We start from the raw sequence: 23408 nt of genomic DNA on the forward strand, positions 1-23408 counted from the left end.
CATGATCCCGGCAATTGAAAAAAAAAAAAAAAAAAAGCCCCGCAAAAAAAGCCCCGCACTCGCTGGCTCTGGCAGTGGTGTTCAGGGCCTCTGAGGGCTCATGGCACAGCCCCTCCCATGCAGTGGGGTGCAGTGGGGGGCAGAAGGGATTGCCCCCCCTGCCTGGCAACCTCACAACAGTTGTCAATGGTGCAGGTGCAGCATGGTCTGGCAGGGTGCCGCATACTGTTTGGGAGCTAGGGCCACTGGGGCTGAGTGCTACTGGACTCTGGCTGACATGTGGAGCTTCTTTGGCATTCAGACAGTGCACAGCACCCTGCCAGGCCATGCTGCACTCACACCATGGGGCAGCTGCTGTGCAGGTGCCAGGCAGGGAGGGCAATCCCCGCTAGGGTTTTTTTTGCTTTTTTCTTTATTTCCACACTGCTGGGGCTGGACAGGGGAGCCATCAGGGGTGGGACAGCAATGGGAGTGCAGGGTCTGCATGGGGCAGGGCAGGGCAGGTCTTTGCCAGGAGACCCCACAGCCCCTGCTGCAACCAGTGAGTCTGGGGCTTTTTTTTAAAGTGCCAGAAGGCTGGCGTGGGCAGGGAGAGGCTGACACAGCTGGAGGGGCTGCAGGAGAACCTCCAGCAACCCGGCTGTGCCTTCTTCTCCCCGGGTGATCCAAATCTCTGAATCTCTCTAAATTGCTTCAGAGGCTTTGGATTTAATTCAGACCTTTTAATGCGTCTCCTGGTTCAATTCAGATTTGGAGATTCAGCTGCTGAATCAAGCCAAGAATCAAATTGGTGACCGAAGTTTTGCACAGCCCTGCTACTTACAGCCAAAGCTACCTTTGCACCACCAGCTTTCATCCAAAGCAAACAGCTAGATCCCTTGTCTACAAGCAAGCTCTACCTTGCAGCCAGATCTGTTCTGATCCCATTGACTGGAATTTACACCTTAAGGATTTGGAGCATGGATTCCTACAACTACAATATAACCACCAAACTGTAGCCACTTAGATCAACAAAGCCAGACTCAGACCTTGCTCTGACCTGCTGCAATACCAACTTCAGGACAAAGACAACATAATCCCTATGACAGTCCTCAATTTTAACACCTAAGGTCCGTGTTACAACTTACACAGTGAGCTGCTCAAATGTTGATCATTGCTGGTGCTAGCTCAAATTTGGAGCAGTCACATGTTCTGAAAAGTAAGAATTCCCCCCACCCCATCATCCATTCCAGGCTTCCCCTCTCCCTCCAGGGATTCCCCAGTTCTCCTCATCCCTGCAGATCCCTCCCTACCTGACCCCACCTCTGGGGCTGCCTGCCTCACCTCCTCCTTACTTGTGGCTGCCTGTACTGTCTGTCCTGGGGGAGCAGGCAGGGAAGGGTTAACCTGCCTGTCTGATCCCAGCTACTACTTTCCAGCCCAGAGAGAACAGCAGCAGAGGCTGGGCAAGCAGGTTGACCCTCCCCTGCCTGCTTCTCTGGGACACAGCACAGAAAGCCACAAGTAAATGGGAGGGAGGGGGAAGGGCGGGATTGCAGAGGGGCAGTGAGTAGGGATCTGGGATTCTAGGGGCAGCTGGGAGGCAGTGGGGTCTATCTGGGCCAGTGTATGTGTGGGGGTGGGAGGGGATAAAAGGTAATCCTAGGTAGGAGTGGCATACCTTTAAGGTGTCTCAAGAATGTTTAGAACTAGTTTTAGGTGTTAAATGTGTGGACAAACCAGGGGTTAAGAGCTCCAAGAGTCACCTAAAATTAATGTGTAACAAGGCGCTAACACACATCATTAATGACCTCCAACCCCTACTGAAAAAGGATGACCATCTGTAGATAGCCTTTAAGGATAAACCTGTTGTGGCTTACAGTTGCCTCCCACTCCTCCCCCCAACCTCAAATGGCATCCCTCAGACTACCAAACTCTCATCCTCACTGAGGCACCAGGCCATGCAATGGATCCAAATGCCTCTGTGTCCCCACATCAGTACAAATCATATCATCACTGGACCTAATAACAAGGAGTACGACACCCAAGTTTCATTTGTTTGCAATTCTACCAACCTCATGTACGCCATTACATGCTTACAGTGTCCCTTTGCTGTCTACATTGGCCAGATGGTGCGATCTCTATGTGTAAGGAGGAATCAACACCAACTTGACATCAGCTACAGAAAGACAAAACAGCCTATGGTAGAACACTTCAACCTCCCTGGACACTCCATCACTGACCTCAAGGTTGCTGTTCTCAGGCACAGAAATTTTAAAAACCAGTTTGAACAGAAAGTTATGAGAAAAGAAGTCATCCACAAATGGGACTGTGTTTAGTGTGGTTTAAAAAGGAACTATGGGTTTATATTTCATTACCTGGATTAGGTTTTGTGACCCCTTTTTTCCTTTGGGTTTAATGCTTTTTTGCCTGTCTCCTAGCAGACTGACTTCAGACTAACCAAATGAACTAGCTGTCTCTGTCTTTGGAGGCACACATGTGATAAAATATTTGTTAGAATATGCAAATTTATTTTTCCAAGAACAAATGAATCTGATGCGTGCCTGCCTAGAAATGTTTGTTCATCCAGGAGGAAGATCTGTAGAGCCAACCCACCCTCCTTAAATTGAAAAAAGGAATACGATTTTTCAGCAAACCTCAACTGCAGTAGAGTGACTTATTACTTTATGTATAACTATTCTGATTCATAGACTTAAAGCCAGAAAGGACAATTGCTGATATAATCCGGCCTGCTGCATTACACAGGCCTTTCTATTTTAACCAGTCATTCCTGCAGTGATCTGAATAATATGTGAATGAACTAGGGCATGTATGTTAGAAAAAGTTCAGTCTTAATTTAACAAATTCAGGTAATGGAGAGTCTGTCCTATCCTTAGGTAAACTGTTCTTATAATACCTGTGCTATTAAATATTTGCCTTTCATTTCCAAACCAAATGTTTCTAGCTTCTACATCTAATCATTGCATCTTGTTATTTCTTAGTCTGATAAACTAATTCATCTTCCAAGATTAGATTATTTCTCCTTGTGTAGGAACTGGTGTGTGTCTCTACACAAGACATTTACTGCAGTTTCCTAATTAGCTTTGCAGTAAATGCCTCTGTGTCTACACATGAAAGGCTATTTGGCTGGAGTAAACTAATAAACTCCACAGCAGTGTTGTAGGAAAGCAGGGGGATTTGTGGGGAGGAAATCCCCACTTACTCCCTTCCCTTCAGCATCTGGCAGGCAAGATGCCTCGCTAGTGACAGGATGAGCCACAGTGGTGGGTGTACTAGGGCAGATGGAGAGCTGGTTCCAGTGCAGCACTCCCAGGCAGCCCCAAGGTAGGTCCAGGGGCATGAAGGGGATAATAATCCCCTTACCTCATGAGTTTCCCTCAGGCAAGAGTGCCCAGCAGTGAAGGGATGGGTGGCAGGGATGCTTGGGGCAGCATAGCAACCAGCGCAGCTGTGGTACGGCCTCTTAAAAGGTCCCCTTGGGGAACAGAGTTCCCAAGAGGGAGAAGCCCTATTTGGGACCACTGCAGCTGGGATAAGACATCCTGAACAGTTCATGCCCTCAGGGGAGGAAACATCTGACCTCAGCTCACCGTAGATGATTCACCTTAATACAGGACAGGTGAGCCACAGCTGGAGACCAAAAACTAACAGTGACAGGCTTGGAATATGTGGAGGAGAACCTAAAAGGACACAGGAAGTGGTGAAGGAAGGAACCCTATGCTGGAGAGAGGCAGTAGCAGGGAGTGGGGACACACATGTCTGTATTTCTTTATTTTTGTGACCGATGGACTATGGGTAATTCCTGGGAGCTGACCAAGAAGGTACTATGTTTAACTCCTGTCTGTGAACCCTTAACAGGAGGGGCCCTTAATCAACCAGAAGGCCTGTGGTTGGGGTGTAGGTGTCAGAAGAGCCTCTGTTATAGGCTGTGAAGCCTCGCTCTGGGCTATAACTAACTATTTTTTGGACTAGCAGAAAGAGAGCCCTGATGACAGGGCCAGTTTCCTTCTCTGAGGTAGAATTCTACCTTAATACCATCAAGTTGTGGCAGGTGAGCATCCTGAGAAGGTAGTGTACTCCCTAGCAGGGTACACAGCACTGGTCGAGCTGTGGAAAAGGGGCACAATCACAAGGATAGTACTTATAAATACGAGTACTGTTATGCTGCACAGTTTTTCAGTTTTTTATTCCATAGCACTGCAGGTTTAGGTGCTGATGTGGCTGGCTAGGGCATGAGGGTGCTTCAGTCCAGGGGCTGGCTGTCAGCTAACCCCACACTAGAGCACCATCATGTTCCAGCCAGCCACTCAGAAGCACTTTAAGCTGGATTGGAGCAGCCCCAGACTAACTGGATCATCCTCCTGGGTCCCCTGCCAGCCAGGGCTGTTTCAACCCAGTTCAGTGTGTTGTGGCCTTGTGTACACGTTCAAATGCATTACCCAGGAGCAATACACTCCACCGTGATATGCACTGGAGTTTATTGTGTTACGTAAGCTACTATGGGCAGATTCTGGGCAGATCACAGCAGGGTATGTTTGGTCAAGCTAGTAGAGCTGACCAATTTTGCTTTTGCTGTTGGCTTTGGCCAAGGACCCACTGTTCAGGGCCCTGGCCTCTGCTGCAGCCAGGTGAGTAGATAATACCAGGAGGCCACCCCAGCCTTGTCAGCAGTGCAAAACAAACAAAAGAAGTTAAATAAATAAACTATCAGTTGTCTTCCAGCAGTTCTCCCAGGTTTTACCTTCTGGTGGCCTCTTATCTTTCAGAGGCTTTGCAAAGCCTGCGGGCTTGTGCAACAAAGCAAGAAAACAAACAAATGAACAAACAGAAGACAGCCCTGTTCTCGGCCCTCCCCATGGCTGCATAACCCCTGGTAACCCCAGGCTACAAGCAGCCTGCTCCCAGCCAGGTACAGCCCCTTGAGGCTGCTTTCAGCATCTTTTATCCTTCCCTCTATGGGCTTGCATAGCTAACTCTCTCTCACTCCCCACATCTGTGTCAGCTCCCTTGCTGGGAGACTCTCTACATCCCAGGATCTTGTTCTCTAGCCTTTGGTGAGTCCTCCCAGGTCTGGGGTGGGCATGCAAAGGTGCTTCTGGGGTGTGGGGCTGTTCAGACTCCCCTGCACCCTTAGTAACAGGGTGGGGCCCTGTTACATGTTGCATTAATATGCACATACAGATGTGCCTTGTATAAACAGTAATCTTAACTTCCTTTGTTTAATATGATTGAGCTCTTTGTTTCTCACTGGAAGACCTTGTTATGTTAAAACATTTCTGACGGTCCTATGGAAAGTATCTTAAATCAGATTTTTTGAAGCAGTGGAACACTGCCAGTGATAGACATGTTTGAATTTGCCTCTGAAAGCTGTATGTAGGCTGAGGGTCCAGTGATGGGTAGGAAAGGCAATTTTTAGGGAAGCATAAGTAGATTTTTTCAGTTTTGTTCCCATTATCTTCAGTGGTGACAAATGAAACAGCCCTGTTGTCAAAATGAATCTTTCAGAACTTTCCATATAATGCTAACTCCATATTAGTTATGGCAGTCTACTGTAAAGACTCTTCATTGCTGTTGTAACATTCTTTGGAGTCAAAGTTTTTGCTGACACTGCAGTCTCAATAAGTGTTTTCTTACTAATAAGCAAGTGCATGGAATGTCTCAGAAAGAGAGAAGCTTTGCTAAATTTTTAATTTAAGTTCAGATAAGGTAGTAACAACTTTCAAGTACGTTTCTCAGATTGTTGGTGTTTTACTGGAGTCATTATTACTGAAAAACTATTGTAATTGGTTTAAATAGATGATCTTGTTAGCAGTTCCACCAGAAAAGTCAGGGACTTAATGGGAAATGGGCTTCATTCCTAGATATTGTTTTCCCTTCGTATCAGGTTTTAGGAACTTTAAAACAACACAGAGAAATTGACAGCCCCTGTTCCTGCTGATCCTGAGGATAGCATCTCTGGAGCCATCTAACACCTTTCACCAGCATTTTGTTCATTTACCAAAATACAAGTTGGTCAGTAAATGGACTCCTATTGGTTCGGTGTAATTTAATACCCAACATTATCCTTGTTGTTGTAATTCTCTGACACTACAGTATGTCTGATAGGGTTTAGTATCCCACCAGAATTACTCTACAGCTCCTGAATACCAGGAAAGGAGATAGCAACAGACTTATAGGTTTAACTCCTTGCTCAAAATTTCTTTGTTTAGATTGGGCTCTCAAGTGTATTCATTTTCCATACCTAGTGCTGGGAACTGGCTGCAGTACTCCAGATGTCCTTGTAATATTATTCCCTCCAAGTCTGTGTGCATCAAACTGCAGGAGTGAAGCACAAAAGTATTTTAACATTGGCAATGGCATAGTCACCATCAACCAGCAGAATTGATAGTTAGTTCTTCAATGTAAAACAAGGAAACATTGCATACTTTCAGAATAAATGTAACTAGGACCTCTTTCCCCACCTCTTTCTCATTCTCAAGCTTACTGTCTGTGGTAGATTCAACCTTTCCCCCTTCCTCCAGGTCCTCAGAATCCTATTTGTGAAATACCAAGACCTATCACCCATCATTATGGCTATCTTTACACATACAGCATACCATGAAGGATATTGCACTTTCTAGCATTTACTAACACTCCAAAATGCATTCTGCAAGGAAATAGAAAAAAAATTATCTTTTACTATAATACTTTGGAGTCTTTCATGAGGAGCAGTCTAAATTAAGAAGCATGTTTCAAGGCTTAGCTTTAAACTGAAAACAGCCATATATACAATCCAGTAAAAAGAGGAGATAGAACAAGGTCATCATTCTAAAATACTGTATGTGTTTAAAGAGGGGAGTGGAAGAAAATTTCCATCTAGCTTTCAGATGTTTGAGCAGGGAAGAAAAGTTTTGGGTAGCACTTTAAATGTGCTTGACTCTGTTACAATGGTGCCAGCTTTCTTGGTCAAAGTACTGGTTTTCCAGCCAAAGATTCAGACTAGGAACATATAAATGCATTTTTGGAAATGTGTGTAGAGATGAAACCTGCCTTATGTTCCACATCTACCACTTTTCTGTAGAGGTGCTTAGTAAGCTCAATTCCTGAGGTAGCGGTACCCCAGAAGGCCATAATGTCTCCTTTGATTTCTAAAAACCTATTTGCTTATAGCCAGTCATATCTTTTTAAAAGATATGGTTAATCCAGAACCCTCAATTTCCACATCCTTTCCTTGTCCTTTAACTAATTAGACAAATATTTTATTCTGAACAAGTTGTTCTACCATTGCATTTTCATGTTTGTCACAGACTCTTGGAAGGAAGTACAAGGAGGGGCCAAACAGAACACCTTTTTATAGTAGTTCTTTACTTGTAGTCCTAGGCAGAACCAAGAAATGAGATGGTGATTAAAAATTGAACAAGTTGTGGGAAAATGACCAAAAAGACTTCCCCTCCCCATGCCCCTGCCCCGGCATCTAAAATTGGTTTGAACAAATAGAAAAAACTTTGGTTTAGAGACCACCATCCAATTGATTTGTCTAGTAAATTGCTTAATGTCTTATGAAGACTGACCATGAATTACCATGTGCATAACAAGATGATGTGCTTTACAGTGAAGAAATAAAGAAAGTATCCACCCTAGAATATGGTTTACCATTGAATGTTGCTTTCTTAATTCTACTAAGGCCCTCAGCAGCAGCGAATTCAATGAGAGCTGGATGCTCTGCAGAAACCTACCCTTTCTAATGATCATTGCCTGACATGCAGGAGGGACTCTCTGAACTCTGGCCAGCGAGGCAAGTCCTTGTCATTGAACAAATAATTTCAGTTACCACCTTGGCTAGGGACAGGCATTCAAAAAGCCTAAGTCTGAATTGATTCAATCTTTGCAGATTAGTCTAACCTGGCTAGGTTAAATCACTTTGTAACTTCACAGACATGCCAGACACACAGGCATGCCTGTGATGGCTCAGGCTAGAAGCCAGAGGGTGCTAGAGCAGTCCTCCCTTCCCTTGCACACTGCTGAGCTGAAGGGGGGAGGGCATGGCCAGGCCCTGGCAAGACATTCTGATAAGGGAGGTCTGCCTGCATCATCCCAGGCTTTTCGTCACTCACTGTTCAAGAGGCAGGAATGTTGCTAGACCCCAGCCCCCTGCTAGCACTCTGAGGCAGAGAGGGGATGTTTAGTGCATGCATCTGTTGATGTTATGGAGCTTTTCAATCTTCCTCCCTGCTTCTTTATACTGTCTGCAACAAACTGACAGGGAAGCAAGCCAGCAAGGGACTGATAACAGTATTTATCACCTCATTAGCAAAATAATAGCCTCTCTCCATTACTTCAAACTCTTCTTAAACAGCTTACTGGCTGACCTTTTGATTAGTTCCAAACAGGCCTAATCAGTCATTGTTCTGTCTGCCTGTCCCAGTGAAACTGGGGAGACTTACACATAGAGACACCTCTCAGCATTAGCTACCATACCCCATGTCAAGGGTCCATGAGACTGGGCTCCAAGCTGTGGCCGATAGGATGCAGGGGACCCCTGCTTGTCCAGCAAGCAGCAAGGAGAGGGTAAGGCAGGGGGAAGCCAGGTAGACCCTGCTGTGTCTGCAAGTCTCTGCCGGAGCTCCAGCCAGGGAGCAGAGGGGAGGGGTCCACCCTGCAGTGGAGCAGAGAGCCCTGCCCAGCCCAGGGAACATGCTGGGATGCTGGGGGTGTCTGGTTTATCTTAAATAAGCAAGGGTTCTGGGACAGACATTGCATAAACCAGTTTGAGCCAAATCAGTTAAGTCTGATACTGCATTCAACTAGGTGTATCTCAAACTGGTTTCAGCCACTTTCAAACCAGTTTATATGTACTGAGCATCTGTTCTGTTACAGGTTTAAACCAGTTTCTGACCACTTCAACTGGTTTATGTACAATGTCTGTCCCTAGTCCTCCAGCTTGGCTTCATGGCTTCAAAAGTATTACAGTATTAACCTGCGACTATTAAAGTACCAACACTGAAACTTAAGGATATTTGTATGGTAAATGGCTTTGGCACTTACTCTGAAGTGATGCTTCTAGTCTCTGGAAAAAAATTGTGACTCATAATCCTCCTGTTTCAGGGCATATGTTGAATACTGCTGGAGGTCACAAAGATACCTTTCTCAAAAGGATCATTGCACAGTTGGTGAGGTAATTTGTAAGCTGTAATGAAATGAGAAATCAATGATAAATTCTAAAGTATCTTGTATTGACTGTTGTTTCAGACCAGCCTTTTAAAAGTAAGGTATGATATTCTTCAACAATGATGTCAAACACCATTGCTATTGCTAGTATGGCAGTGATTATGGACTAAGCTTGTATATTTTAAAGAGGGAGGATACTGATCTAGACAAATTCATGGTATGTCTCTGTGGCAGTTTCTACATTCTTATATGCATCTGCTCTTTCTCTTCCCCATTAGTTGCTCTCCAGAGCAGCAACTTGGGTGACACCCTAATATTATCCACTCTGTGTCTGTTCATGTCAGAGTGTTTTGCCACAGGTAAGGTAGTAATTTCCCTCACATCATTGCCAGGTTTTGTCATGAAGTTCTGAAAAATAGCCCTCTAGTTTCCATAAGGCACATTTATCTTCGTCCCCAGTTTTAACAAACAAAAATGCGGTGCACACTCCTTGTAAAAGTAAATGGAAAAATAACTAGTAATTGGCAAGTAGAAAGGGCTGAGTTGTGAGCATTACTCAAAATTGTAGTGGTTTATTTACCATTATTACAGTCCTGCTACTTCCATGGGAACAGCATTAGTGAATACTGGTATGCTCAGTTTTGTGTGTGAAGACCTTAGTAAGGGAAGAGGAGGAAAGCCACTATATCTAAAAGGAATAAATATGGGACAGTATATACAATTCTAATTTTACACTTGTATGCCTCTTTTGAGGTGGATTTATTTGGGCATAACTGAACAGAATGAGTTTTTTGTTGTTGTTTTGTTTGTTTGTTTTTTAATTAAATACTTCTTGGTGTATTTTTGTTCTTTGACCACTTGTTTGCTGAACACGTTGGAATTCCTTGGTAGTTCCATCCTAACCTCATAGCAGAAAGAAGTTTGGCTTGTTATTGGCAGTGTTGATGGTAGCTTTATTGGTCTGTGGCTAGGCAAGGCCAACAAGGTTATTTGTGTAAATGTGATGTCTTTAACTAGACTAACTGAATATTTGATAAAAATGTTCTTTGCAAGTTTTTGGGCACAAGCACCCTTCTTCAGGCATAGGGAGAGTCTGCTGGTCTTCATCATCTCTCTTGGGCCTGAATTAGAAGCTTAACCCAATATGCAAAATATAGGTCTGTGAAAATATAAATACATAGCAGAGAAGTTCATAAGGGATAGGAGTTAATAGGTGTGAGATGGGACCTGAAATCTCTGATTGATTTCCATCACTGTTTTAATAATTATCACCCCTCCATCAGGCTGTCTCTGGAATACTCCAGCACCAACATTTCATTTTTAGACATTATGGCCAATATCCGGAATGGTGAAATACAAACCACCATATACAGGAAACCCACAGACCAACGTGCATATCTACATAGAACCAACAATTACCCTAAACACACCAAGAAAGCTGTAATATACAGCCAAGCTCTCCAGCACCACTGAATTCACACTGAGAACATCCATGATCATCACCTCACAAATCTCAAAGGGACTTTCACATGACAAGGACACTCCTTTGGAGAGACAGTTCACACTTTTGAAAAATCCACTCAGATACCATGTGAGGAATTGCAGCAATACAAAAAGAAAATCCTTATAAATCACACACCCTTAGTTATGACATACCACCCTTCCGTGGAACCTATATGGAAAATCATTAAACAATTGCAAGCCATACTAGAAGAAGAACCAACTCTTAAAGAGATCTTTCCAGAACCGCCCAGCCTAGCTTTTAAACAGGCACTGAACCTTGCCAACCTCATCACCAGAAGACAATTTCCTATGGCCCAAAGCACACTAAATGAATCTATTCTGGACCATGCCGGGACAAGAAATGTAAAACCTGCCAACACATCTCCACCACTCCCACAATTACTGTCCCATAACAGAATCATCACCATTTCGGGATCTTATACCTGCATCTTCAGAAATGTAATATATATCATCCAGTGCACTGAAAGCCTATATGGAAACTGCATAGGAGACACCAAACAGTAACTGCGTACCAGAATGAATGCACACTGAAAATCTATCAAAGACAAAAATACCCAATTACCTATGGGTGCACACTTCTCTCAGTATAACCACTCTCTCTCTAATCTCTCAGTTCTAATCCTCAAAGGTAATTTACAAAGCACCTTTTGTAGATAAGCCCACAAACTTCATAAATCTACTGGATACAAAAAATCATGGACTAAATATAGGCATTGGATTTATGGCACATTATAACCTACCTGCCATCCGATAACCCCAGGTAATCTCTCTGTATTTTGCCATCTGCATTTTTATCACCTGTCAACATTCCCCTATTCTGTGTCTCTTCACCCCAGCGTAGCCACCAACCTGTCCTATCTTCTCTGATCTTCCCTGCCACGCATTTGCCTTTCCAGACCTGTTTTTTGAATATTGGCTTAAGTTTCTATTCAGACCCTAGAGAGAAGTCGAAGACCAGCAAACTCTCCCTATGCCTGAAGAACAGTGTCTGCGCCCAAATGTTTACAAAGAACATTTTTTCCAACTATTCAACAGATCTAATAAAAGAGATCACATTTACCCAAATAACCTTGTCTGGCTTGCTTTCATGCATTTGCATGTGGGGGATTTGTATGTCTTAGGGAGAAGGGTGGATATTTGTTTGTGTGACAACAGCAATCCTAAGGATGCTATTAGCATCACTTTTGAGAGGACACAGAAATCAGTTTATACAAAGAGTGAGAAATGCATTCCTCTTTCTCCAAAAGGTAGAACTCCCTTGTTTTCTTCCTACTTTTTTCCCTACCTGCCTTAGCATCAGATCCCCACCTGCCTGTGGCTCTTTGAGAAGTGAATCAGTGTAACAGTTCAGCAGGATATTTTAAGAAATAAAACAAATCATTTTTGTCATGGTTTCTTGATATACATGTTGATCTTTTAATTAAAGGAGAAAATTGTGTTACGAAGAACGCCTGTGCACATTTGTCAGGCTCGTATATCAATAGACTGAGAGGGAAAATCCCATATTTTCACTGAATATTTTCAGTAGTACTCATTTTATTTCAACCTTCTAACTTCAGGAAGTACATAATTTTCAAAGAGAAGTATGATAATTCACAGTGTTTCTTTTCAAAAGTATAGATAGCACGATACACAGAGGACCTTCATACACCTACAAGATTAAGGTGTTCAAGCGTACAGTGCAGTCAGATCTGTATGCATCCCACAGTAAAATAAAGCATTAATTCTACTGCAGCACTTCCTAAGCCTGTACTTGGTAATGTTCATGAAAAATGGAACCCAAGGGACTTTAAGACAATGTCTAATTAAATGATTACACTTGGGACCCTGAGCCTTATGGTATAAAAGGCAGCTATGCATTAGAAACACTCACCTGAAATAACATTTCAAACAATTGATACGTAAAATGAGTTTTCAGATATTTAGCTAGGTTCTAAAATGTGGAGCATGTTTTTCATCATATACATTATTGTTTTCCAGTTTGAAACCTTTATTATACTAAGCATAATATAAAACCCCACTGGATTCAATTTTCGGGAAAATTAACAAATGCAAATTTAATTAAAATAATAAAATTTGGAAGGACAGGGTGGAGGTTAATACTGCATGAACTGTACAGTCAAGAAAGGAAGCAAAAAGGAATTTTGTAATGGTATGAAATTGCATACAAAGGGATGCCAGGTGTGTAATCTTATTTTTAGGCTGCTGGGATTGTACCATTAGTGGCCATCTGGTCTTGCATATCTAATATTTTTGCTCCCTTTGTATGAATCTGACTTCTTATAAAAGTCTGCTTATGACCCACCATTCTGAGTGGTGGTAGTGTACATTTGCACTCTTCAGGCTTTCCTTATGTTCTTCTCAACCACTGCATCTCTGCACACTTGACCTGGATGTGTCTAGAGGAGAATATGCCAATTGTTCTGAAAGCTGCTTGTGGGTGAGAGCTGTACAAATGTCAAAGGAGCTGGCTAATACTGCCTGACTTTTGCATGTGATCTGAGGGAGGATTTGAACCCTCCCATCTTTTAGAGGTGAAAGGCAAGCAAACCATTAACACGCTGCCTCAGAGATCTGTTGTGTGCACATCACTTATGACCAATTAGCATTTTATTTTCCAGTTGCAGAAGGAATTGCAAATTCAATTAGTCAACAAATGCCTTTCTTGCTTTTTAAAGGAGCCTTAGGGGGACCTGGTTACACTTAGGTTAAAATTAGATTCATTTTTTTAATAAGGTCAGCTTGAATGTTGTAACAAGGTTTATTTTAATGCAAGCCATTTTTCTGCTGATTATTTAAAAAATAGTAACTTGTTGAAATTATAGCTTTTGTTGCTAGATTTTTGAAGAAAAAGTGATTTAAAATGTACAGTAAATATCATCACCATCTGTTCTCTGTTGGAAATTTTGGGCTGTTGAGTGTCTTTGCAAAAACTCAAATGACTATCAAAGGGGTTTTTTTAGTAATTAAAAATAATGAAACTTGTAGGGCTTTTGTTTAATTTTTGGATGATTTGATTGCAGTCAACCAGATGTAAAAAAAAAATCCAACAAATTATCGTGTGTCTATTCCATGCAATTCGACAAAATATTGGCAAGCAGCTGGTAAGTACGTGATCTAGAGGTTTGAGAGCTCAGAAGGACAGTTCTTGGCACTTAAGAAAGCATGGATATAGCTAAAGATCTTCTACAGTATATATGATGAATGAGCTTATTCATACAAATGGGTTTGTGTGGTTAATTCAGGCAGTTTGTGCATCTGTCTCATTTCTTCCCCACTGGCTTTGGTATGTGTATATTATACATGGGCACAACAGGATCCTTCGTCTGGCAACTCTTTGCACTCTCTGCAAATGCTTTTAAGGATATTGTACTCCTGCACGGAGAGAAGTGAAAACTATGCATGGGATGGAGTAAAGTTAAACCTGAAGCATAGCCTTCTGCTCTGATTGGAAGTTGCAGATATAATCGCAGATGATTTTGCACAGCTGGGAATCAAGTGGCCTTAGGAGTGTGCTAAGTTTACCTTAAATATAGAACATAAATAGCTGAGGCATTCCCTTTTACTTCTGCTACACTTGTTTTCTGTATTCTTGACATCTAGTATCAAATATATATGATGTGCCACTTTGTTTTGATAACTAAATAAGGACCAGTGCAAATAGGGATAGCACCCCAGGACACATAAGCTCTAAACATAAAAGAGAAATATTTATTGTATTGTAGCCAATGGAGAACTGGCTTTGCACTTCTGTTTCCTGATTCATCTGCTTCTTTTGTTGCTAAATATTTTCTGAGGAGTCTGCAGTAGCCTGACAGTCTACATCATCTCTCACATCTGCTTGTGTATTGAGCTATTTAATGTGTACCATTTGTATGGGAGAGAATCCTTACATTTTCTGAGACACAAAGATTAAATAATCAGCAAGTTTATTGTGGAGGTTTATTTCAGATAAAACCTTCCAAGTGAGGACTGCTTCTCTCTTCTTGAACATTCAAATGTCCCCGGTGTTTGTCTCAGCTAGTGCCCACTGCTAAAGCTTCCTCTCCTTGTTCTGTCTAGATGTTGCTTTCCACTCTAGATGTGGCTGCTTGCCACCAGAGACTACTATTGTGGTTCATTAATTGTTTTGGGATGAACCCATATAAAACGACAAGATGTAGGTTCTTTCTATTTGTATTGCACATGCCAATTCTTTTTATTTGGAGAACTGGATCATACTACTTTATATAATAGAGGTATACTGCAGTATGTCTGCATTAACTTACCGCTGCCTACTTCCACCTAAGAAATGTAAGAAGTGTTCTGGAGATTTTATTAATAAAGAAAAGTGTAAGGTTATACACAGGCTCCCTCAATTATACTAGTGGTAGCATAATTAGTGCATAGTCACTGGGTACCCTTTTTTTGAGCTTAAAAATACTATTGCCACTCTGTGCAATGACCCAGTATTGCGCTCTCTCCTACTTAGTTCATGAACACATAAAATACACCATCTTTCATGATACCAGTAGAAAAAGAATATATGTAAAAAAAGACTTAGTAAAAATAGTACCTAAGCAGTAGCCCAATTCTTTGGGGAGAAAATAAAATACAGGCTGACAGCTGTTACCTTAATGATGTGCTTGCTTCTGTCAAAACATCATTAGGCACCCCATCATTTCCATTGGCATTTGCAAGATTCTTTAAAGGGATGCAGGGAACGGCTAAAAGATTTGATGCATGTTTTTTCTTCAGAATCAGAATCCCTCTCTATCCACTGTTCCACTTGAAAAGAGTCAGTTCCAGCAATCCCCTCATGGAACAGCTACTGAGTCAGATTAGATGCAATAAAATGGAAGTGAGAGCTAAAGAAAGGCAACAGGTATAAACTGGGGAAAAGGCATTTTTAATATATACAAGTTAGATTAAATCATTATTTAAAGATAATATTGTTATATTAAAAAAAATAAAGAGAGATTGTAGCAGGGTGCATGTCTCAGGATCTATAGCCTAGTTGCAGGTGCTGAGAAAGAGATGGCATGCCTACCTGGAAGGACTGGACCACCTGATGAGGATGATTATTTTGCCCAGTGGACATTAAAAGCTCCCAGAGAAGTGAGCTGAAGAGAAACAGGGAAGGTTACAAGGCTAGAGGCAGCAGAATCACGTCTAGGTACCCTCTTGGAGGGTGGAGGCCCCATGGGAATACCAAATCCTCAAAGCAGTCATCCTGGACTGAGTCAGTCTTACAGAGGAGGCCTATCTCCATCAATTCTGGGAAGAAACTTGTGATATAAATGTGTAGCCCCAGGTTATGGCCCCAAAATTAAAAGACTTAATGCACATGCTGGTTAAAACCTGGCTCATGGTTGGCTACAGAAATTGTTGAACTAGTAGTCATGAGCAGTTCTTTCACATCCTACCAGTGACAGGCCAGAGGTGGGTGTATTGGCACCAGGTGGCTAGTTTGGAGGAAGCCACCAAAGGGGAGAAGACTTAGTGGGGGCAGAACTAGAATGTTAAGAGCTCTGGGGAAACTGGGAGCCTCTGGGCTCAAGCAAGCTGGAGTTATGGGGAAAAATGCCCAGGTCTTTAGGGAAGGGCCTGGTAGGGGCATTGTCTCAGTTACTGCCATGATCCCATCGAGGGGGGCCTTGTGTGATCGCTCTAAGGAAGGATCACCCTGGATCCTTCCACAGCCCAGGAAAGGGGGGAGGAAAAAACAGTAGTTCTGTGTAAAACTTCAGTCTCTGGTTTGATTCAGCAGAGATTTAGCCCGATACAGTGGCTGAATCTTCAAACCTGAATTGAATCAAAGGACCCTTTAACTTCCTCCTAATTGAATTGTCAGCCTCTGAATCGATTTGGAGAAATTGAGAAACGTTCAGAGATTCAGACATAGACACAGCTTTAAATGTTTTTTCTACATACCTCTAGGTAGTAGGTAACTCATGAATGCTATGATGCTGGGGCGCATGAGCATCCCACAGCAGCACAGGGGACTCCCCAGCATGCTTGGTAGCCAGCCTGGAAGTGAACCAGAAGCACTTATGGTCCACTTCCGGGTCTGCTGGGACGCATACAGGTGGCCCCCTGTGCCCCAGTGGCTCGGTGACTGATGCCTCCTGGATCTGAAGGCGAACCTGGGGTTCCCCTGCAGCCATTCGCCAAGCCAGGGAGTCATGGGGGGGGGGGGGGCAGTGTGCTCCCCGGCAGACCCAGAAGTGGACCAGAAGTACTTCTGGTCCACTTTCAGGTTTGCCATTGAGCACATGGAGGCCTCCCCTCCTGCACTCCTGTGGGATGCTCCATGCACCCCAGCATTGCAGCAATCATGAGGTGTGCCTGCTACCGCAAGGTTTGTACAAAAAACTTTTAAAGCTATGTCTATGTCGGAATTGCTGATTCTCCAAGTCAGCATTGAATCTTCAAATTCGGATTCAGCTGAATTGAAACAGGGATAGTGATCTGAATCAATGAATCAAATCACTGTCCCTGATTCCATTCAGCCGAATCCAAATGCAAATAGAATAGGGCCCTCTTTTCATACTCCTAACAAACAGCACGATTCCAATGTGGAGAAAAGGGACATTAATTGCGGGACAGCTCACAGATTGATTGTAGCTACACACATGCCTATGTCTTGGAGGTGAGGTTGGAGAACCCAGACCTAAGGAGATATATGATCCCAGTCAAAGTTGTGGATGCCCCAGTTATGGTGCTTATAGACTGTCTCAGGCCAGACATTTGTGCATGAGAAATTCATGAATCTGGCAGACATTCTGGTAGGGGAATGTGTGTACATTACATGCATTCATGGAGATACTTGGCCCTACCCCATAAGACTTCTAAGCTTGACCATTGAGGGACAGGAAGGCTACATAAGGGCATTGGTTGTGGGGCGAGATTTGCAGGTCAATGGCAAACTAATACAGTTTGCACGATAAGCACAGAGAAGTCGGGCTGACTGTGGCCCCACCAAAACAGTGCTAGGGGAGATATTTCCATTTTTGGACTTGGACCTTTTTGGACCTAAACCCAAGTCACTCCAGGAGCAGTGCTGGGGTAGATGGGAGGCCCTCTCCAGCCAGCAGAAATGCGTAGGAAAGAGGCGGGGGTCCAGTGCAATCTGGAACGTGCTCTGGAAGGAGCACAAAGTCAAGGACTTTTGGAACTCTTCAGGAGAGGGGGCTGTATCAGGTGGGGATTTTGTTAGAGACCAATGGGAGGACCTGGCATATGGCCCTCTAGATGGATAACTGGGTCAGGCCAATGGGGTCATCTTAGATCCTTGTCTAGCCACCTAGGACTATCATTTTGAGCTACAGGTTGAAGGTAACCAGGAACAAAACCACAGCAGTTTTTCTGGCCTGGTAGTCACAACTAGTAATCCTGAGACCGTACTGCAGGTAGGTTTTGAAGCTCACCTGTGACACCCCTTGGGCGCAGGGGCGGGGGCATTTGAGGATATAGAAAGCACAGGGGAGAGTGTTGAAAGGTTTTTCTGGCATGGGGTATACCAGGCGATCAAAGAGTATTGTGCCTCCTGCCTCAAGTGCCTGAGCTCAGAAACCCCGCTGGGGCTTACCCTTCCTCCAAAGGGTCCTGCCGCATTTGAGGACGGCTCGCATCCGCAGGAACGTGCTCCGGCCAGCTTCGGCTTCTCCACTGCCTTCTTCCGGTTCCGCCGCTCCCCCTCTGGCTGGCTCCAGCGTTTCTTTTATGCCGGCCCTTGCCGTGCCGGCGCCTCCCTTCTCTGTGCACCTGGAAAAGGTGAGTTCCTGCCCAGCATCTTGGGCCTGTGGGCGTGTGATTAGCGTGTTTGCACCGAGGCGTGGAGCCCCGGAGCCCGCCGGCTCCTTCTCTCCCTCACACAAGGGTTGTTTCCTTTGCTTGGAATTCTCTTCCTCCCCAAAAGAGCTGTTTTCCATTTAATACCTTCACAGTGCAGGAGTTGCTTTTTTATCTTGGAAAAATTGATACTGTAAGTGTTTCACTAATCATTCAAAAGCAGATTTCCTTGCTGCCAGTGAGTATTTCAAGCAGCCAATAATATCTCTTCTGTAGCTGTCCTAGTTCTGCAAAAGCTTGGGACATAACTGAAGGTTAATGGATAAGAATCCTCAGACCAATGGGGGTTTGCATAAATATATGTGTAATGCAATTATATTGTGCCCATAATTTGAGCAGCTGGATTGCTCCCATTATTAAATAGACACAAAAATGAACTGTAGCAGCCATATGAAATACTTATCAAAGCTGTTGCTCACTGCTGTATGTTTTGGGTGCATGATTTGGTTTCCGATTAGGAAATGTAATCAAATATGATTCTAGACTATGAGTTGTCACTGGTATAAAGACAAATTACTAGAAGAATTAACTTTTACAAATGAGGATATTCTACTGAACAACACCTATTGTTGGTTTTAGGAAATACTGTTTTCAGGTCTCCCTAACTTGAGGATAGTGAAGGATCCCCAGTTTGACATGTTACATCTGGGTATAAGGGGAAAAAGACCTAAATCATAACCTATGCCTTGAATTGCATTCCAAGGCAAATTTATAGGCAGTGCAGTGTATGTAGCATATTGATGTATAACCGCGTGCAGTAGGCAACAGTACTCCTCAACATGCACCATCTCTTGGGTGGTCTGATCCTGCAGAGGAAAAGAGCAGGTACTGATGCTGTTGTGACTGGGACGTATTTGGTAGCTCTGCTGGTCTGAGACAAAAAGAAATACGAAAATCTAGAACTCTTGGTTCCAAAATGATACCTTTTTTTAGATCAACTGAGAAATCACAAAACAATATCCTTTTCTGCAAGCTTTCTTCCAGAAAAGGATATTTTTTGTAATTTCTCAGTTGGTCTAATAAAAGATATCATTTTGGAAGCAAGAGTTCTAGATTTTCATATTTCTTTTTGTCTCAGACCAACAGAGCTACCAAATACATCCCTGACACATGGAAGATGCTGAATTTTAGCCGATTTTGGATTTTAAACTTCATTGCAGAGCAACAAAAAAGATTTTCTGCCTCCCTGCCTGCCATCTGACACCTCCAGGAAAGGAATTCTGCCTGATCTACACATCAAAGAGCAACTCAGCACAACTCACACAGACAGTCTCATGGACCCAGAGGGACAGCTTTCCATCTGCAGCTCCTTCTGTGTAAAAATGAAGTTTATTTCCTACCTATGGGGACTTTTTACCATCTATACTTTTCCAAGAACCTGATGAAGGGCCTTTGAGCCTGCAAGCTTGCAGAAAAAGGATATTTTTTTGCGATTTTTTTTTTAGCTGGTTTAATAAAAGGTACCATTTTGGAACCAAGAGATCTAGATTTTTGTATTTCTTCTAGTTTGTAACTCAGCTTTTTCATAAGTGGATTACCACTTTTGCAGACATAAGCTGGAAAAAGCAACTATTGACTATTGTTTCCTAAGATTATAGTAATACTAATGGATCCCATAAAGCACAGATAGTTTTGGGACCATCTGAGGAAAAGGTGAATAATTAGATACTTCCCCCATACAAAATTTCCATCATGCTTTTGCTTGTGCTATCTTCTGTCAGCTAGCATATCTACTTGGTTTTAGCTCTGATTTTTAGCTACGGCTTTTTCTTTACTTTGTTTCTCTGCTTTTCATGCTAACACAGTATATACTGTTTAGAAAAGTGATCTTTTAAAGTTTGATTACATGTTAGCTGATGCACAGCACCATGCACACTTTACCTCCTATGTGAGTGCTAATTTGCTTCACAAATTGCATTTGCCTTTGATCTTGCATTTGTCTGCATTTAATTCTGCCTAACAAGTTCTGGAAGATGGTTATTATAATAGAGTGTAATAAATAATAGCAACAATGAATAATAAATCATGATGGTTTGTGGGGATACAAGTGAACACAGGTTTACCAACTGCTTCCTTGCAAAACACGGTTGCTGATTGTTGTTTTCAGTCAAAGTAACAATGCAGGTAGGTATTGTATGTGGAATGCATGCTTTTCTGCTGTCTACGTATAAATAATGTTTCTATGAAATTGGATGTTAGCATTACCGAGTCTTAATTTCCAGGCACCTTAAGCTGAAAGAAAAACCTGAGTAATTTGCTTATTGCTAATACCTCTTTGTGACTTCTCTCTCAATCCTGATGAATATAAAAACTATACATTCTGCCCAAAGACAAGTAAAACTTACTCTGAGCTGATAACTCTGTTGCAGTCTTACCTTCACTCAATTATAAGAACTTTTTAAAAATAAGGTATTAGGTATATACATTTTCATCATTCTGTGTCTTTGATGTCTGATTAATACTTTTCATTTGGTTGATGCTAATGCATAAGCTTAGCACCACAGGTCTCATCTATGATTACGGGGGGCGGGGGGGAATTGCATGCAATTCAGTGATTAAATTAATCTTGCCAAGTAATTAACTTTATCAGACGAAATTTTGTAAAACTGAAGCTTTCATGAGGACATTTCCCTTTCTTATGGCTATTGTAAGTCTCCTGAGATTATAGTGATTGAAGAGACAGATACTGTTGCTGTTGAATGTCTGAGGGAGGCATTGAACTTAATGAATCAAAAATAAATATAGGATTTCATAACATGAAATTCAAATAAAATCCACTTTAAAGTTGCATTTAAAGGCCACTGAGTCAAGTTGGCTACTGTAAAGTGTGTTTTACCCAGTAAACAGTGTTGATTTGTCGTGTGCTCCCATGGATATCCAGTCTGTCACTCTTCATGCTGTAGTATATTCTGTCAGCAGTCAGACTTCCCATTCAGTTCCTAAATTAGTGAAACCCTTTGTACAAATGTAGACTGAGAAAATGAACTATGAGTGGTTATACATGAACAGAAATTGGCTGTTTTTGTGGTGTAATTGCATAACGCTGCACATGATTTCAATATGTTTCCCACATTGCAAACTAAACCACATCCACATGTAGTTTTAGTTTAGTTTGCAATGTAGCTATTTGTAACACTGCAGACTTTGACAGCTAACCCCTTGCCCCCTGCCCGCTGCCCCCCAAATCCAGCTCTTTCTTGAGCCCATGTGCTGGAAGTCCACCAGGCATTGCTCCCCACATGGGCTCAGGGAAGAGTTGGGTCCAGTGGGTGCTACCCGGGAGCTGGAGCAGCACCCACAGAATTAGCACCTCTCCTCTGCAGCCCTGGCAGTCACCACCACTGCAGAAGGAAGGACCGGCCCCCCTGAAGCTCAGGGGCTGCATGGCCCAGTGTCAGCTCATGTGGGCAGGCTCTGCTGGAAAAAAAAAACCAAGAGCAGCCAGGGGTCTGATCCGTATGTGTGGCAGGGGGACTGTTCGCCACTGCCAGTGGGCCCTAAGCTGCAGGGGGCCCTGTACTTTCCCTCCATGGTGGCAGCACCCCTGGGCAGCACTCACCCGGTAGCAGGCCACCCGGGTGGCCCCAAGGGGTGCCACCATTATGGAGGGGAGGACTGGGGCTGCCTGCAGCTCAGGGGCCATTCAGCCTGCCAGCAGCTCACCCCCCCAGGAGATGAAGGCAAGCTCTGCAAAAGGACTGGGCCCCTCACTGTAACAGTGACAGAACCCCTTGAATTGAAATGGTAGGTTTTTAATCATCACAATTAAAAACCCACTGTTTCAATTTAAGGGACTAAACCCCCATCACGTGTACAAGTGGCTTGCACACCAAGACTGATAAATTTACTCCATCACAAATGAATGCTTGGATTTCAAGAGGTAAAACACAGTAGCCTAATAGTTCTTGCCCTAAATGTTTAGGCAGCTTGAGGTCTGACCTTCCTATCTGTAGGTTTGCAGAATGAATTTGAGGCATGTGCCTGAGCCCCTACAACTTAATATGCCTGGGTTGTGCTGTGATCTTACTGCCAGAAAGACGTGCATTCAACCTTCATTGTCAGAACTGGTTGTCTTCATATCATGTCTGCCTTCAGTGGGTCTGTGCGGCTCCTGTGAAGTCAATGGAAGCTGTGTACAAATATCCAGAGCTGCCCTAGTCCTTCAATTGCAGATCAGTCTGGAACTGAAGAAGAGTAACTATGCAAGTGTCACAAATACCTTAAACATAGCCAGTTCTATACCATATTTTATTTTTGCCCCTTATATTTGTTTAAAAAAAGAATAGTGAACCTCTTATTGCTTTACTGAGCAGGCTGCAGGTAGATGTTATGTTACTCTTGTACTTCAGTAATTGTTCTTGGCCATGAAACAGTGCCTATTTATTGCAGCTAATGTGTTGGTCTCCTATATCTTATGGACATTGGGCAGTACTCCATTATAAACCCACATTTATTTGCAAGATGATATGCAATAGTAATACTGTGATTTTCACAAAGTAGCCTTACCACTTGTTATCTTTGACTGGGAAACAAAATGCTTTATAGGTGCCACAGGCAGTTATGAGTTCTAAGGTGAAATTGCAAAGGATAGAATAATGGATTGGCAGCAAATACTGTACATAAAATTCATCTGGTGTTTATGTGCACAGTAAATTCCAAATGAGCTCCTAAGCACCTTTTAAAAATAGACAAATATGTGTGTGGACTGCTTATTGCTACTTGTAACTTCAGTTCTCCATTTATATGTGTAACTAGTATTTAGATCCATGGGAGCTCTTGGCTCTGCTTGGCATGCACAGCCGGCCTTTTTCCCTAAGGGAAAGGGTGGAAGCACCGCAGCACATCTGTGCGCGCGCACACACACACACACACACACACACACACACACACACACACACACACAC

At 43.0% G+C, this 23408-nt stretch overlaps 1 protein-coding gene and 1 long non-coding RNA gene across 2 annotated transcripts in view; one reads left to right on the plus strand and one right to left on the minus strand.

Annotated features, from left to right (window-relative positions):
* Positions 1-4619, minus strand: part of LOC109294601 — a 21304-nt gene extending 16685 nt beyond the window's left edge. Inside the window, exons 1-2 of the long non-coding RNA XR_002096579.1 lie at positions 4490-4619; positions 278-288 (exon numbers count right to left, since the gene is read on the minus strand). This is a non-coding gene — a long non-coding RNA (uncharacterized LOC109294601). The remainder of the gene's footprint in view (positions 1-277; positions 289-4489) is intronic.
* PTPRT (protein tyrosine phosphatase, receptor type T) overlaps positions 1-23408 on the plus strand; it is a 1137038-nt gene that overhangs the window by 558943 nt on the left and 554687 nt on the right. The gene's annotated exons all lie outside the window — the stretch shown is intronic.

Source organism: Gavialis gangeticus, unplaced genomic scaffold (assembly GCF_001723915.1).
Source record: "Gavialis gangeticus isolate Ggan-Ray unplaced genomic scaffold, GavGan_comp1, whole genome shotgun sequence".
Classification (NCBI taxonomy): Eukaryota; Metazoa; Chordata; order Crocodylia; family Gavialidae; genus Gavialis; species Gavialis gangeticus.